The following is a 17488-nucleotide window of genomic DNA, read 5'->3' as shown; positions in this document are numbered from 1 at the left end:
TGGGGCATTAAGCTTAACTCCAAGGGAGTTTTGCCTGGTAGAAGAAAAGCTTTCGTTTTGAATAAGGGGTTGGTTTTTATTTTTTCTTTTCCTTTTTTTGGTATTTTGGCTTGAACTGGAATTGTTTGGTTTGTGTTGGAAAATAAGCACAGGAAGATAGAAACCTGAAAATCACGTCTGAAAGTTTGTTTGTGATGTAGGAACATTAAATTTATATAAAGAAATTGCACCGTTGATTTTGAACTCTTTATTAAAGCAGTACCAGGCTACCAAATAATCTCGGCTCAGCCGAGGTTGGTGTGTGCTGGGTCAGGCCATTTGCTGAGCCCAGCTTGGCTGTGCCCGGTCATATCATGTAGCAAGAAGCAATAGGAATCATATCTGCCTCCTTTATGAATTCAGCTATTTCATGGTGATGGGAGGGAGCGAGATTATTATTTTTTTACAAATCACTGATTCCCGGAGTGGTGCAGGGAGAGGAGAGAGGTACCAGGACCTCTAGGCCAGGGGTAGGCAATTCCGGTCCTCGAGAGCTGGAGCCAGGTCAGGTTTTCAGGATATCCACCGTGAATATGTATGAGATGGATTTGCATGCACTGCCTCCTTGAGATGCAAATCTATCTCATGCATATTTATTGCGGATATCCTGAAAACCTGACCTGGCTCCGGCTCTCGAGGATCGCAATTGCTTACCCCTGCTCTAAGCTACCAAGGATTTCAGACTTCTAAGGAGGGGACCCTATCTCATTGCAAAGGGGGAAGGGTTACTGGGCCTGCTAAAGCTGTGATGCTAACAGCTCCTTAAATCCATGCTGTGGCCATATGAGAGATCATATAATGAAAAACAGAACTAAATACTGCAAATACCTAGCAGTGCACGGTAGTATTAATAGTCCAGAAAGTTGAAAGGACTATGGCCTCAGAATCGGAGCCCACGCTTAACAGTCACAGACTGGAAGTAATCTGCGCGGTGTATTTGCTCCTGCTCCAATCATCGGCCCACACACCTGCAATTTTTTAAAGATTTTTTCAAGCAGGTGTGTGGGCCGATGATTGGAGCAGGAGCAAATACACCGCGCAGATTACTTCCAGTCTGTGACTGTTAAGCGTGGGCTCCGATTCTGAGGCCATAGTCCTTTCAACTTTCTGGACTATTAATACTACCGTGCACTGCTAGGTATTTGCAGTATTTAGTTCTGTTTTTCATTATATATTTACATACTGCTGGGTGATTAGTTTTAGGTCATATGAGAGATCATGTCATATCTAAATAATATCAAAAGAAGTCTCTAACCCTAAATTTTTTATGGGTTAGTACATTGGAACCTTAGTATGGTACGGTGACAGGTAAAAAGCGCACGACGACAAAGGCGCGCCGACAACCCAGCGCAGACAACTGAGCATAAGGCGGAAGCGTGCTGAAGAAAAACAGTATTTTAAGGGACTCCGACGGGGGGTGTTGGTGGGGAACCCCCCCCACTTTACTTAGAGATCGTGCCGGCATTGTGGGGGATTTGGGGGGTTGTAACCCCCCACATTATATTGAAAACTTCACTTTTTCCCTAAAAAAGAGGGAAAAAGTTTCCAGTAAATGAGGGGGGGGGGTTACAACCCCCCAAACCCCCCACAACGCCAGCGCGATCTCTATTAAGTAAAGTGGGGGGGTTCCCCACCAACACCCCCCATCAGAGCCCCTTAAAATACTGTTTTTCTTCGGCGCGCTTCCGCCTTGCGCTCAGTTTTGTCTGCGCTGGGTTGTCGTCGCGCGCTTTTGTCTATGAACCGTATGGTACAGGTATATATGTACTCCACCTCTAATTTGACTGCAAATGATCTTTACAGCATGTCAGTACTAGAATAACAGGCTGGTGAGAGATCCTCGTATAGCTCTTCATCATTGCAAGCAAAACAGGAACCATTTTTTTTTTTTTGCCTGCATGCATATAAGCATTTTCTCACAGGTGTTATACCGCCTTTCTTTTTATCAGTCTGACAAGCGGTTCAGTATACTCTTAGTTTAATGGAACAGATGAGCCAATTATGTACGCAGTTGCAGTGATAAGTGTTTTTATGAATCGTGTCCTTGGAAAGCTGAGCACTTGGTGTGGATGTAATGTAATGTAATGTAATTTATTTCTTATATACCGCTCCATCCGTTAGGTTCTAAGAGGTTTACAGAAAATATACATTAAGATTAGAAATAAGAAAGGTACTTGAAAAATTCCCTTACTGTCCCGAAGGCTCACAATCTAACTAAAGTACCTGGAGGGTAATAGAGAAGTGAAAAGTAGAGTTAGAGGAAAAATAAAAATAAAATAAACATTTTAACAAGACAGCATTGATCTAAATACTTTGGAAGGTAGAAGAGAGGAGAGAAAGGAATAGAAGCAGAAGGGGGAGCCGTTGAACAGTAGAATTCTGCAGCATCCACTATCTCCTCCTCTCCCTATTGGCTAAGGCTCTTAACATTTGCATATCTTCTTCCCATTGGCTAAGGCTCTTTGCCTGCATTGTGATGTCATAGAGCTTTATGGTTATAGAAACCTAGAAACATGATGGCAGATGAAGGCCAAATGGTCCATGTAATGTAATGTAATGTAATGTAATTTAATTCTTATATACCGCTACGTCCGTTAGGTTCTAAGCGGTTTACAGAAAATATACATTAAGATTAGAAATAAGAAAGGTACTTGAAAAATTCCCTTACTGTCCCGAAGGCTCACAATCTAACTAAAGTACCTGGAGGGTAATAGAGAAGTGAAAAGTAGAGTTAGAGGAAAAATAAAAATAAAATAAACATTTTAACAAGACAGCATTGATCTAAATACTTTGGAAGGTAGAAGAGAGGAGAGAAAGGAATAGAAGCAGAAGGGTGAAGAGTGACTCGGGCAATCCAGAACTGTAAGGGGTCGCAGAACTACTTCTTGCTGATTTTTGGTTGTTTTTTTTAAAGAATTTAGAAAATACATGGCGAAGGGTTGTATTTAGTCTGGTTTTCATGGGGGTTTATAGAGTATGTGTTATTTAGCCTGAGGAAATGCCAAGGCGTGCTTTAATTAAGCTGGCCATTATAAGATACCTTTCTGCATTCAGAGGGATGAGGTTAAAAGGCCAGTCGGCAGCCATGCAAAGGAAAAAAGCTGTGTTGGAAAAGTTGCAATTGGAATGCCTCAGTGGTTTTATGATGGCTAATTGTTATTGGATTTTTTTATTTGACTGTATTCAATTTCCCTCCCACTGGGCAGCAACAGAGATATGACTCCAAAAAACCCAGTCTCATAAACCAAACAGACTGTGGCTTTTAGAGCTTGTCTTAAAGACTTAGAAATACAATGCAATCTTTGGTATCTCTCAAGGGCCGTGATGCCAAAGGGGTTAGTTTTGCGCGTACCATGACAGCCATCAACCCCCATACTTCGAGGGGCCGCTGAAAAGTTCTCAGCCCAGTCAAGAAGAGAACAAGGTGGAGCAAACCTACAAGTTATCCCAGGACAAGCAGGCATGATATTCTCACATGTGGGTGACGTCATCTACGGAGCCCCGGCGCGGACAGCTTTTCAAGCAAACTTGATTGAAGTTTCAAGTTTGCACACTGCACCACGCATGTGCGTGCCTTCTCGCCCACTAGAGGGCGCATCCCACCTCGTGGTCCTCAGTTCAAATTTTTCCGCGGAGCAAGAAAGCCCTGTGGATCTGAGCTCCAGTGTTTTTGCCTTCTAGCTGCCGCGTTTAGTTTGTTTTTCCCTTCGAATTAGTTCGCGGTGCTGTTTTCCTTTCGTTTCTTTTCAAAAAAAAAAAAAAAAAAAAAGTCTTTCGTTTTTCGTCGGGCTCCGGGGGCTCCCGGAAGCCGTGGCCGCGGGACGTCGGTACGTTCCCGGCCTTCTTCTTTTTCTTCGTGGATGTCCCGTCCTGTTACGGGATTCAAAAAGTGCAGCTGGTGTGAGAGGTTGCTTTCCATCACTGACCCTCACCGGTGGTGCATTGTCTGTCTTGGGCCCGAACATCCGACAGACTCGTGTGATCGCTGTGCTACCTTCCAAAACAGGGCCCTCCGTCGCCGTAAGGCAAGAATGGCCGAATTGTTCGCCGTCGACGCGCCGCCTAAGGCCTCGACGTCGGCCTCGGCTTCGGCCCCGGCCTTGACCTCGGCCTCGGCGTCCTCGGGGGCCTCGGCCTCGCCTCGGCCCTCTTCCTCGAAGGCGTCGTCAGTGAAGCAAGCTTCGGGTAAGTCCTCTGTTCCATCCCCTTCAGCAAAGAAGCCATCCTCGAGTCAGGCCAAGGCGGGTGGGTCGACCCCGGCCCCGCATCGGACCTCGACTCCGCACACCCCGAGGGAATACTCGAGACCGAGGTCGCCCTCCAGGGAGTATGCCCCGGACTCGGAACTCCCCACCTTCGTGGGGATTCCGGCCTTCCAGGATCTCCTCCGAGCTCTGATCTCATCGGAGCTGTCGGGAGCCCTGGAAGTGTTGCAGCGTGCTGCGGTTCCGGCGGCCTCGACCTCGGCCTGGGCGCCTTCGGTCTCGGAGGCCCCGGCCTCGGCTCCCTCGGGAGCCCCGGCCTCGGCGACCTCGGTCTCGGGTACTGGGGCCCCGTTCACCTCGGTCTCGGCCCCGCCCCGGACCTCGACCTCGGGGGAACCCCCTGAGCGGAGTGTAAGGCCCAAAGAAAAGTTGCGCAGAGTGCGCCGTCTTTCCTCCTCTTCCTCCGGGTCTTCCAGACACGCCTCGCCCTCGACGCGACCTCGGACGGGGCGTCGATCGAGGAAGTCTAAGCGGCCCCGAGGCTCGCCTCGGCGCGACCGTTCCTCGTCGTTCGGGGGCGAGGCGCTGCAGGTGTCGGAGTTGCGCCTCGACAACCCGAGGCTCCTCCGCTCACCCCATGGGAAGTCTTCCCGGGCCGCCTCGCCGAGGAAACGGGAGAGTGTCCCACGAACCCCGGGGTCCTCACCCAAGGGTTCTGCGAGGAGAATAACTTCCCCTTCCCCCTCGAGGGCCCTTGAGAGGGGATCCTGGGATTCGGGATCGGTTAGGGATCCTCATTATTCCCATGAGGCCTCCCCCCTCTCCTCGGTGGGGCGGTCGAGAACCCCCTCTCCCCAGGCTAGGCCGTCCTCATTTTCATCCTTCGTTCAGGACATGGCCCAAGCCCTGGGGATTGACCTGATGGTAGGCTCTCGGTATTCCAAAGAATTTTTGGAGGAACAGGACCTCCCCACTCTTCCTAGGGAGGTGCCTAGACTCCCTCTCAACAGTGTCCTTCTGCAAACCTGGCTGAAGAACTTGTCAAACCCTCTTACAGTCACGTCTGTGCCTTCAAAAATGGAATCGAAGTATAGGACGATTCCCCCTAAAGGGTTCGATAAGGCGCAGCTCTCACACCAGTCTCTTCTGGTGGAGTCTGCTCTTAAAAAATCACAGCCCTCACGGGTTTCTGCGGCGGTTCCACCAGGCAGGGAGGGGCGGACCCTGGACAAGTTTGGCCGTCGCCTCTATTCAAATTCCCTGATGGCCACCAGGGTTCTAAATTACGCCTTCACCTTTTCCTCCTTTTTGCGTGGGATGGTGAAGGACCTTCCTCAATATCGAAACTCGTTGCCGGACTCCCAAAGAGCAGGATTCGACAAGTTTATGTCCAACCTGTCTCAATTGCGGTTGTACCTATTCCATGCAGTGTACGACGCCTTTGAGCTGGTTTCGAGGGTGTCGGCCCTCGCGGTGGCCATGCGCCGCTTGGCCTGGCTTCGCACCCTCGACATGGACCCAAACCTGCAGGAACGCCTGGCAGACTTGCCTTGTGTGGGGTCCGAGTTATTCGACGAGTCATTGGATGCGGCGACCAAGCGCTTGTCGGAACAGGAGCGCTCTCTAGCATCCCTGGTCCGCCCCAAACCTAGGCCCCCGCCGCAGAAACCCTTTCGGCCTCCGCCGCGCCGATACCCTCAGAAGTCGACCCCGGCTTTCTCGAGACCGCCTCCGAGACGTCCGTCTCAGCGAGGCAGAGGGGGACAACCCCAAGCCCCGGCGCAGGGCCCTTCTAAGCCAGCGCCTTCCTTTTGACGGGCTGAGCGGACGGGGCGGGTTCCCCTCCGCACTTTCACAGGAACCCCTTCCTATCGGGGGCCGTCTTCGGTCCTTCCGGGAGGCATGGACCGGGATTACCTCAGACGCTTGGGTGCTCCGGATCGTCTCCGAGGGCTACTCGCTCAACTTTGTGTCCTCGCCGCCGGACAGTCCCCCAAGTTTAGTCCCCTGCAACCGTTCGCAGCTACCGACCCTTATAACCGAAGCCAAAGCCCTCTTGAAGCTTCGGGCGGTCGAGCCGGCCCCCAAGGACCAGTGGGGTACGGGGTTTTACTCCCGCTACTTCTTGGTCCCAAAAAAGACCGGGGACCTGCGCCCCATACTGGACCTCAGGAAGCTCAACAAATTCCTGGCCCGGGAGAAGTTTCGAATGCTATCTCTCCCGGTTCTGTATCCCCTCTTGGAGGAAGGGGACTGGATGTGCTCCCTCGACCTGAAGGAAGCATACACCCATGTTCCGGTGCACCCCGCCTGTCGAAGATTCTTACGATTCCAGGTGGGGGACCTCCACCTCCAGTACAGGGTACTGCCCTTCGGCCTGGCCGCGTCCCCACGAGTATTCACGAAGTGCATGGTGGTGGTTGCAGCAGCCCTCAGGTCGCGTGGACTTCACGTGTTCCCTTACCTGGACGATTGGCTCATCAAAGCCCCGACCAGGGAGGGGGTTATCTCAGCGACCCGACAGTCTATTGCCTTCCTGCAAACTCTCGGGTTCGAGATAAACTTTCCAAAGTCTCAGTTGAGGCCGTCGCAGTCTCTTCAATTCATAGGTGCGGTGCTGGACACGGTGCGCCTACGCTCCTACCTGCCGACCCAGCGGTTGGAAGCCCTGGTACGGATGAGCCACCAGGTCTCTCAACTGTCGAAGGTGTCGGCCAAGCGCATGATGATGCTGCTGGGCCATATGGCCTCGACGGTACATGTCACGCCGTTTGCGAGGCTACATCTGAGGATCCCTCAGTGGACCCTCGCGTCCCAGTGGCGTCAGGAGTGCGACCCGGTGTCTCGCCTCATTTCGGTGACTCCGCCCTTGCGGAAATCGCTGCGTTGGTGGACAGACTCTTCAAATCTGTCCATGGGGCTATTGTTCCGCACTCCGCCTTTTCGCAAGGTCCTGACCACGGACTCCTCGGAGTACGCGTGGGGAGCCCACCTCGACGGTCTTCGCACGCAGGGCCTGTGGTCGGCAGAAGACCGTCAGTGTCACATCAACGTGCTAGAGCTGCGAGCCATCTTCCTAGCACTTCGAGCCTTCGTTCACATATTGCAGGACCAGGTGGTCCTCGTCCGCACGGACAATCAGGTGGCAATGTATTATGTGAACAAGCAGGGAGGAACGGGGTCATGGCCCCTCTGCTCCGAAGCTCTTCGCCTCTGGGAGTGGGCGGCCTCCCGGAACATCTTCCTCCGGGCGGTCTACATCCAAGGAGAACGGAATTGCCTGGCGGACAAACTCAGTCGACTTCTGCAACCGCACGAGTGGACTCTACACTCAGCAGTTCTACGCGAGGTTTTCGCTCGCTGGGGAACGCCACAGGTGGATCTGTTTGCCTCTCCGGAGACACACAAACTACCACTATATTGTTCTCGGATGTACTCGCAGGACCGTCTGGAAGCGGATGCCTTCCTACTCGACTGGGAAGGGAGGTTCCTGTACGCATTCCCTCCGTTCCCTCTGATCATGCGAAAGTTGGTACACCTAAAATCGTCCACGGCCACGATGATTCTCATAGCACCTCGGTGGCCGCGTCAGCACTGGTTCTCCCTGCTGCTCCAGCTCAGTGCCAGGGAGCCTCTTCCCCTGCCTGTCTCTCCTTCTCTGCTGTCTCAGAGTCAAGGATCCATGTTACATCCCAATCTGCAGTCATTGCACCTGACAGCCTGGTTTCTTGTCCCCTGACTCCTCCGGACCTGTCTCAATCGGTGAAGGAGGTGTTGGAAGCCTCCCGCAAGATCTCGACGAGGCTTTGCTATGCGCAGAAATGGACCAGGTTTTCCACCTGGTGTTCGTCTTTTCACCTGGATCCGGTATCAGTTCCGGTATCCTCGGTCTTAGAATATCTATTTCATTTGTCGAGCTCCGGCTTGAAAACCACTTCGGTGCGGGTTCATCTCAGTGCGATTTCTGCTTTCCACCAACCTCTGGAGGGACGCCCCCTGTCACTCCACCCCTTGGTGACACGCTTCATGAAAGGGTTACTCAGGGTTTGCCCCCCTCTTAAGCCTCCGTCTGTCGTGTGGAACCTGAATGTAGTTCTGGCTCAACTGATGAAACCCCCCTTTGAGCCACTCAACAAGTCCCTCTTGAAATTTCTGACTTGGAAGGCGGTGTTTCTAATTGCCCTCACCTCCGCCAGGCGGATTGGGGAGTTGCAAGCCTTGGTTGCGGACCCTCCTTTCACTGTCTTTCATCACGACAAGGTAGTTCTCCGCACCCATCCTAAGTTTTTACCTAAAGTTGTTTCGGACTTCCACATCAATCAGTCCATTGTCCTTCCTGTGTTCTTCCCGAAGCCCCACTCCCATCCTGGCGAGACGGCGCTTCACACGCTTGACTGTAAGAGGGCGTTGGCATATTATCTTCAACGCACCAGGTCTCATCGGAAGGTTCCTCAATTGTTTTTGTCCTTCGATCCCAATCGATTAGGGCATCTAGTTTCCAAGCGCACTCTGTCTAACTGGTTGGCCGCTTGCATTTCCTTTTGCTACGCTCAGGCTGGCCTTCCTCCCCCGGGTCGAGTCACGGGGCACAAGGTCCGAGCAATGGCAGCTTCAATAGCCTTTCTCCGATCCACTCCGATGGAGGAAATATGTAAGGCTGCCACTTGGTCTTCGGTTCATACATTCACCTCTCATTACTGTCTGGACACTCTATCCAGGAGTGATGGCCGGTTTGGCCAGTCAGTATTGCAAAATCTGTTTTCCTAATTGCCATCCTCCCACCTGCCCTGTTTTGGTTAGCTTGGAGGTCACCCACATGTGAGAATATCATGCCTGCTTGTCCTGGGATAAAGCACAGTTACTTACCGTAACAGGTGTTATCCAGGGACAGCAGGCATATATTCTCACAACCCGCCCGCCTCCCCGGGGATGGCTTCCTTGCTAGTTATGGAACTGAGGACCACGAGGTGGGATGCGCCCTCTAGTGGGCGAGAAGGCACGCACATGCGTGGTGCAGTGTGCAAACTTGAAACTTCAATCAAGTTTGCTTGAAAAGCTGTCCGCGCCGGGGCTCCGTAGATGACGTCACCCACATGTGAGAATATATGCCTGCTGTCCCTGGATAACACCTGTTACGGTAAGTAACTGTGCTTTATGCCACACTTTTGACACTTTTCGTTTCAATGATACGAATTGAAACGGAAAGCATCAAGAGAAATGTGGAATCGTCGTTCTCTTTTCTTGCTTGGGCTGGGGATTTTTCAGAAGCCCCTCGTAAGCCAAGGTCTATGGAGTATTTATTTATTTGTTTTAAAAATTTCTAGTCCGTTTATCAGCTAGGCGGATTCCAAGTTCACGTACTTAAAATGTACAAATTCCACATCTGTGCACAGTTTTTTTAAAATAATGCAATATATCAAAATCTCCGTTCAAATTTGGTCCTTGTGAAATGTACTGTTAAAACTTGCCACAATATTTGCGTTGTACTGAAGAGAGCTTTCTTCTGGAGATCATAAGATGTAACATATGAAGTTTTTATGTCACATTGATGATGTAATGGTGGAAATAAAATATGGCAGAATAGTGTCTCAATAAAACTTGTAGAATTTCTACGAACTGCCATATTGTTTGTCATCAAACTCGGTGTTCTTAGTGGCAGTGACGCTGTTTTAACGTGAACAATCTCCATTTTCCTTGTTTTAAAGAGTTTTAGCTTTACCCTTCTCCTCCGCTGCCAATTCCAGACTTCGTTCCTTTCATCTAGCTGCCCCCATGCCTGGAATAAATTACCCAAATTTGTCCGTCAAGCCCCTTCCCTTGTTTAAAAGCAGATTGAAAATCCACCTTTTTTAATATAGCCTTCAATCCTTAGCCCTACTCCTCTGATGTCATAATGCCTCATTCCACCAATAAGAGCCAACCTCATCAGTGATGTCACAATGGCTTGATTGTCCTGTACTCCCCTCTGCCCTCCAACCCAGCCAGCTGATTAACCCTTCCCCTTAACTGTATCCATGACATCCTGTTTGTCTGTCTTGGCTGTTTAGATTGTAAGCTCCTTGGAGCAGGGACTGTTTTCTTCTTCTTTGTGACTCTGTATTTTCTATAAGGTTCCGATATCAGCAGCCACCTAAAAAGCGGCCGCCAATCTGGTGTCAATCACGTGACGGTGCCCTATAGAGAATCGCGCCTCCGTGAAAGGTAGGCGCCAAAAATGTGGGCCAGGGTTTTCTGGGCCTACATTTCCAGCACCTATCTTTGCCGTGAATCGCGCCTGCGAAGGTGCTTTAAGCTGCTTAACTCCGCTTCTGGCATTAGCCACACCCATGGTGGCGTTAGGCAGCCCAAAGCACCTACGCAAGCGTGATTCTGATGCGTATTATATAGGCGCCTGTAGGTGCTTTAACGTTGCTGGTTTTTTTGCCATTTTAAATTGTGTTACGTGCTGATAGGGCGCCTACCGGTGTCCAAGTATAGGCGCTGTTTCTAAAATTTTCCCCTTAATGATCTAAAAAGTCTCCACCTTTTTTTTTTCACATGCCCCTTAACAGCAAAGTCAGAGTTTTCACTTCTCTATAACTACGACCGACATCTGCAAACTAGCCTTTCCAAATCTTTAATGCTTCCTTAATGTCTTGTTTCCCCCATGATTTATAGTGGTCTTTTGTACTGCGTAATTAATGCTTAATTTGCTTTTAAGGCACTCTGGAGAAGGTTGATATAGATGGGCCTAAGTAATGCAACTAAGGATTGTTTGGGTTTGCATCATGTTTTGTTTTGAGTTTGGATATTTTTTTGTGTGTCCAGCATTTCCACTGGGAAGACTGTGCCATGCCTTTGTGTTTAAATATAGCTATCTATATTTTCTCTTCCTGCTCCAATGGTCTTTGCAATCTTCTGTCGACCTAGGTACCATGCCGCATTCTTTGTTTCAGTCCCTTCTCTAAGATTCATCAACACTCGGAGGAATACAATCTTCTCTGTTACAGCGCTACAAATATGAAACGGAATGCCGATATATATTAGAAAAGAAAAATCACTTGATAAGTTCAAAGGGCTACTAAAAAGCTGGCTTTTAAGGGACGCTTTTGAATCTTAAAATTTGGCTTTTTAAAAATTCATCTGAACTTGGCTTTCATCCGAGGCCTAATACCACTATTAAAGAAAATTGCCGTATTTTTCTCTTTATAAGACGCAACTGACCATAAGATGCATCCACCTATAGAGGAGGAAAACCCAAGAAAAAAAAATTCCCACCGCCCTGCCCTGTCTAGTGGTAGGCCGGGACAGGGTCTTATAGAGCAAAAAATCCGTAGGCAGCACAGGCACCTCCCCCCCCCGTAAGCAGCACAGGCTCCTCCCCCCCGTAGGCAGCACAAGCTCCTCCCCCCCGTAGGCAGCACAGGCACTTCCCCCCCCGTAAGCAGCACAGGCACCTCCCCCCCCCGTAAGCAGCACAGACACCTCCCCCCCCCCATAGGCAGCACAGGCTCCTCCCCCCGTAGGCAGCACAGGCACCTCCCCCCCGTAGGCAGCACAGGCACCTCCCCCTCCTGTAGGCAGCACAGGCACCTCCCCCCAAAGGCAGCACAGGCACCTCCCCCCAAAGGCAGCACAGGCACCTCCCCCCAAAATAAGCACAGGCACCTCCCCCCCGTAGGCAGCACAGGCACCTCCCCCCCCAGTAGGCAGCACAGGCACCTCCCCCCCGTAGGTAGCACAGGCACCTCTCCTCCGTAAGTAGCACAGGCACCTCTCCTCCGTAGGTAGCACAGGCACCTCTCCTCCGTAGGTAGCACAGGCACCTCCCCCCCTGTAGGTAGCACAGGCACCTCCCCCCCTGTAGGTAGCACAGGCACCTCCCCCCGTAGGTAGCACAGGCACCTCCCCCCCGTAGGTAGCACAGGCACCTCCCCCCCGTAGGTAGCACAGGCACCTCCCCCCCCACCCCGTAGGCAGCACAGACACTTTCCCTCCCCGTTGGCAGCACAGGCACTTCTCCTCCCCCCTGTAGGCAGCCACCTGTACCTTTTAAAGTCCCCTTTTCACACTCCTGTCTGTCTCCCTCGCCACACTCTCCTCTTCTGATCTACTCTGATTTCTTGTTTTATTTTTGGGGTACTTTCCAAATTTTGAGGGTTTTGTGCTACAGAAATTCTCAATGTTGCTGGGACAGCTCTGATGCGAGAAGGTACAGGCTCTTAGCGAAGAAGTCTATTGCTAATAGATGTCTCTAAGAGTACCTACCTAGCCAGCCTGCTTTACCAGTTAAAAAGGCTTGGTGACTGTTCCCCCTGGGAGCGTAGCTTGCCCCTGCCTCTTGAGTGCAGGCTGTGTGAGTCCCAGGTCGGTCTGGAGGGCTGGAGTGGGAATGGCCTCATGCACCTTTGGTCAGATTGGGGATTTTGTATCACAGATACAGGCCCCGATATTCAGACTGTGAGAGGCAGCCTGGTTACCGCCCATGGTCCACAGCAATCCTGGATATTCAATGCTGGCCGTATTCAGCCAGTTCGTCACCTCTGATTTAGGTGGCCCAGTTGATATTCAGTGACTGGCCAGCTAAGATAAAATAGCATGACATCACTGAATATTGACAGTGATTCGCTATGTCACATGACATAGTTGGCCACTGGCCAATCCGACAAGCTTGATCTTCAGTGGGAAATAGTGCCGACATTCGGTGAGACATAGATGGCTTAGCCAAATATTGAGTAACAGTAATATTTGAAAGCCTGTATTAGATTCCCACCAGTTCTCTTCTGGCTCCCAGGTCTTAATTATCGAGGTCTTTCAATCTCATCTCACAGGGATTCGAAACCAGAGAAATGGATAGAAATTAGATTTTTGGGGGGGAGGGTGGGAGGGACTTAATATGACTGTTTTTCTGTGTTTTATTATAGACAGCGGATAATAATACCCTGCTTTTAACCCTTTCAGGACCATAAGGATCGTAGGCCAATTTTTGTGGTTTTGACGACATTTTTATGGTAAAAAGGGCTTGCAGATGCCAAAAAATTGATTTTTTTTGTGAAATATCATTATTTTTATTTAAAAAATCACACTTCTGGCTTATGGACAGTGTGGCAAGTGAATCTTCTCGTCAATCTGGCAACGACGCTAATGAATGAATGTCGGAACCAGTTTGTTTACATAAAGGCAGTATCATATGGAATCCGTACATATCAAATTTAGAACTGTAGACTATCCCAATCAACATTTATAGGATTTTAAAGTTATGGGACAAATATGTCCCTTGGTCCTGAAAGGGTTAAAAAAATAAAATTAAACAAAAATTCCTTCTATGGCAATAAATAAGAAGTCTGTTTATGGCTCTTTTTATGAGAACATTTTCACCTTGGAAGTCATTAGAGTTGGTGTCAGTTGTGACAAAGGCTCTTATTTGCGTATTTCATGTTGATAGTAGGAAGATGAGGTAGAGCCAACGTTGCCTTTACAGTAGAGAATGACACGGGGACAATTTTTTCCTCGTCACTGCAGGAACTCAATTTCCCTATCCCTGCAAGTTTTCTCACTGTCCCTGTCCCTGTCCCATTCCTGTAAGCTCCACCTTAACCGCACAAGCCTCGAACACTTATGATATTGAAGTGTTTGAGGCTTGTGCAGACGAGGACGGAGCTTAGGCATTGGTGGAATGACGCATTATGACATCACAATTTGAGCTCTAAAATGTTGCTGCTTATGATAGTAAAGTGTTTGAGGCTTGTGCAGACGAGGACGGAGCTTAGGCATTGGTGGAATGAGGCATTATGACATCACAATCTGAGCTCTAAAATGTTGCTGCTTATGATATTAAAGTGTTTGAGGCTTGTGCAGACGAGGACGGAGCTTAGGCATTGGTGGAATGAGGCATTATGACATCACAATCTGAGCTCTAAAATGTTGCTGCTTATGATAGTAAAGTGTTTGAGGCTTGTGCAGACGAGGACGGAGCTTAGGCATTGGTGGAATGAGGCATTATGACATCACAATCTGAGCTCTAAAATGTTGCTGCTTATGATATTAAAGTGTTTGAGGCTTGTGCAGACGAGGACGGAGCTTAGGCATTGGTGGAATGAGGCATTATGACATCACAATCTGAGCTCTAAAATGTTGCTGCTTATGATAGTAAAGTGTTTGAGGCTTGTGCAGACGAGGACGGAGCTTAGGCATTGGTGGAATGAGGCATTATGACATCACAATCTGAGCTCTAAAATGTTGCTGCTTATGATAGTAAAGTGTTTGAGGCTTGTGCAGACGAGGACGGAGCTTAGGCATTGGTGGAATGAGGCATTATGACATCACAATCTGAGCTCTAAAATGTTGCTGCTTATGATATTAAAGTGTTTGAGGCTTGTGCAGATGAGGATAGAGCTTGCAGGAACAGGTAAAGAACTCGACGGGACGGGAAAATGAGTTCCCACGGGGATGGGGAAAAATTTGTTCCCAAGTCATTCTCTACTTTACAGTACATGATCGGCCTCCTTTTTAGAAGCTGGACAAAAAGAAAAGTAACACATCTTATAAATCAGAGAGGTGTTGCATTGCTATTAACATGCATCACATTAAAGCTGAGGGGGGAGGAAAGGAAAAGATTCCCCAGTTTTTTAGCTTTGAAACGGCAGAATTTCAAGCCTAGCCATTCAGGAGCTCACCCGATAGCTAAAGATACCAGACTGGTCATTGTAAACGGTAAGTGATGGCCAGTCTGGCTCTGAAGGAAGGAGGCAGCAAGATTTTCCTGGAGAGGCTACAAATGTATTGCTTTGGGCATCCGGACCTGATGCCGCTCTGTGTTTGTGTTCCTGAAGCATTAAATGTTACACTACTTTTAGCACCTTGTTGAGAAGATGGATTTCAAAAGCTGCTATTTCTCATTCCTTTGGGAAAGGCCAAACCTAAACATTGCCAAGACTGAGCTTATATTTTCCCGGGTTAAAACCACGGGCTCGCACTGCACTGCTTTTTTTGCAGAATATATGGGTAGTAGTGTACAGTTTTATTTTCTATTTTGAGGGTTGTTTGGTAACCTCGATACTGGGATTTCAGGGCGGTAGAGAGCAGGAGAGTCGGCTAGGACAGTAAGCGAGTGGTCCTTGGCAGTCGCTTCATTTGGGATCGGCAAACCCAATCGGTTATTCTTGTTCTGTATAGTGAATCGATGACTTCCTACTTCCTACTTTCCCCTCATTTGCATGGGCAGATCTGATTGGTTAGTGAATCGGGTCGGGGAACGATCACAAACTGGTTGGGACACGATCGGTGCGTTTAGTGAATCTGGCCCTATATGCCTGGAATGGACTTCCTGTGTATGTCGAGCTGCGTCTCTGGCTGTATTCAAATCTAGGCTAAAGCCCGCTCTTTTGAGGCTGTTTTTAACTACTACTCACTTGTAAAATATCCAGGTCTGTTTTAATCATTCCCATTGTACGCAATTCCCTAATCCCTCACTTGCCCTGTTTGTTTTTGATTAAATTATAAAATTTTTCAAGCAGAACTGTCTAATATAATAAAGCCCTAAGCGCGCATGCGCACTCCCACCTGCGTGCTCCCGTTTTCCGTGAGCTGTAGGGACCCGCAGGTAGGAGTGCGCATGTGCACGGCGGCGCGGAGCCTGTTGGCCACTGTGGCTCTTGCCGTCTGAAGGATAAAGCCATGTAAGTTGCCGCCACCTCTGCCCAGAGAAGACACAGTCAACCCATCCAGCTGATATCTGCGACGAATTGACTCGCGCTGCTGTTCTGAAAGGGCCACCGTTCCCTCTACTTGTTCCCATTGCGATTCAAGCAGCTTCTGCAGCACTCTACACACGCTGCTTCGGGGCCTTCTACTGCCCTGATTTGCTGGGCAGTAGAAGGCCCCGAAGCAGCAGTGTGTAGAGTGCTGCAGACGCTGCTGGAATTGGAAGGTTAGTCGGGACCACGGGAAGGGAAGGGGGGGGGGGGCGGTATGGGACTAAGGGAGCCGGCCAGACCGCGGGAAGGGAAAGGGGGGGTAGGGGAAATGCTGCTGCTGCTGCACAGGGAAGTGGTGTGGGGGAGGGAAATGGAGGAGGAGGGAATGCTGCTGTGGCTGCTGCACAGGGAAGTGGTGGGAGAGAAATGCTGCTGCATAGGAGGCAGGGAGAGAGACAGATAGATAGAAAGAAAAGAAGAAAGACACAGGGGCAGGGAGAGACACAGAAAGACAGACAGACAAAGGGGGCCAGGGAGAGAGACAGACAGCGAGAGGGAGGCATTCTATAAAGGTCATTCTGCGCAAAGTGCCCTTAGCACGGATCGTCCCAGCAACTAACACTGGGCACCATTTATTGAACCTATTGACATTGGATACCCTGCAGAAACCGGCTGGATTCTGTTTGATGTAAGGTCATTTTTGAGATGCTGCTGAAAGGCTAGATACCCCCAAGCAGTTTGGGGAAAGCAGCAGAAACAAATTCCGGAGACTGAACTGCAAGATTTCTAATTGGTACAGGGTGACTCGTCGTCCTGTGTGGTTTTGCAGTTGTTCCGAGATTCAGGATGGGGGGGGGGGGGGGACAGTTCCCAAGTCCTCCAGGAAGCACTGTGAACGCGGAAATAAGCACAAGGAGTTTAAAGGAATGCCTACCCTGGCTCACGAGTAGTTTGGTAAGCCAGGCAGAGTTTGAAGAGCATAAATAAGTAAGAGGGTGAGAGAGAGAATCTTGAAAGTAATTAATAGAACTATTGAATGCAGCTCATGAAAAATAAAAGCATATACTGTGTGGAGTTTCACTTCCTTCACCTTCCTCACTCTCCCTGAGTAATTATTATTGAGTGGGAGTATTTATAGATGCTCCTTATCTTTGAAGTACTGAAGTGTCCTTCTGGAATTGGTCTGTAAGGTGATGCCTGAGTCTGTGAGCACTGGCTGCTGTTTCCAGTCCACCGTGCACCGCATTGAAATGAAACGACTCTTGCCCTTAGATGTTGCGATATTTCCAGCAGCCTATTTATGGGTTTGGATTTAGGAATTGATTTTCAAAGGGGTTAGGTGGCCTTTTAGAGAACCATCTAATAATAAAAAATAATAATAACAACAGTTTATATACCGCAGGACCGTGAAGTTCTCTGCGGTTTACAATGATTAAAAGGTATTACAGATCGAGTGGAATAAACAAAGTTCAGAGTTAGTGAATAACAGTTCTAAAGATCATTTGTTGAGGACTAAGATTGTATGGGTTGGTTTCCTAAGTACTTCAGGAACAGATGTGTTTTTAGGCG

The 17488-nt window shown here is 49.3% G+C and overlaps 1 protein-coding gene across 6 annotated transcripts in view; it reads left to right on the top strand.

Annotated features, from left to right (window-relative positions):
• CAMTA1 (calmodulin binding transcription activator 1) overlaps positions 1-17488 on the top strand; it is a 1525397-nt gene that overhangs the window by 129161 nt on the left and 1378748 nt on the right. The window lies entirely within an intron of this gene.

The sequence above is a fragment of the Geotrypetes seraphini genome, chromosome 15 (genome assembly GCF_902459505.1).
Source record: "Geotrypetes seraphini chromosome 15, aGeoSer1.1, whole genome shotgun sequence".
Lineage (NCBI taxonomy): Eukaryota > Metazoa > Chordata > Amphibia > Gymnophiona > Dermophiidae > Geotrypetes > Geotrypetes seraphini.
This window is presented reverse-complemented; position numbering and strand designations above follow the sequence as displayed.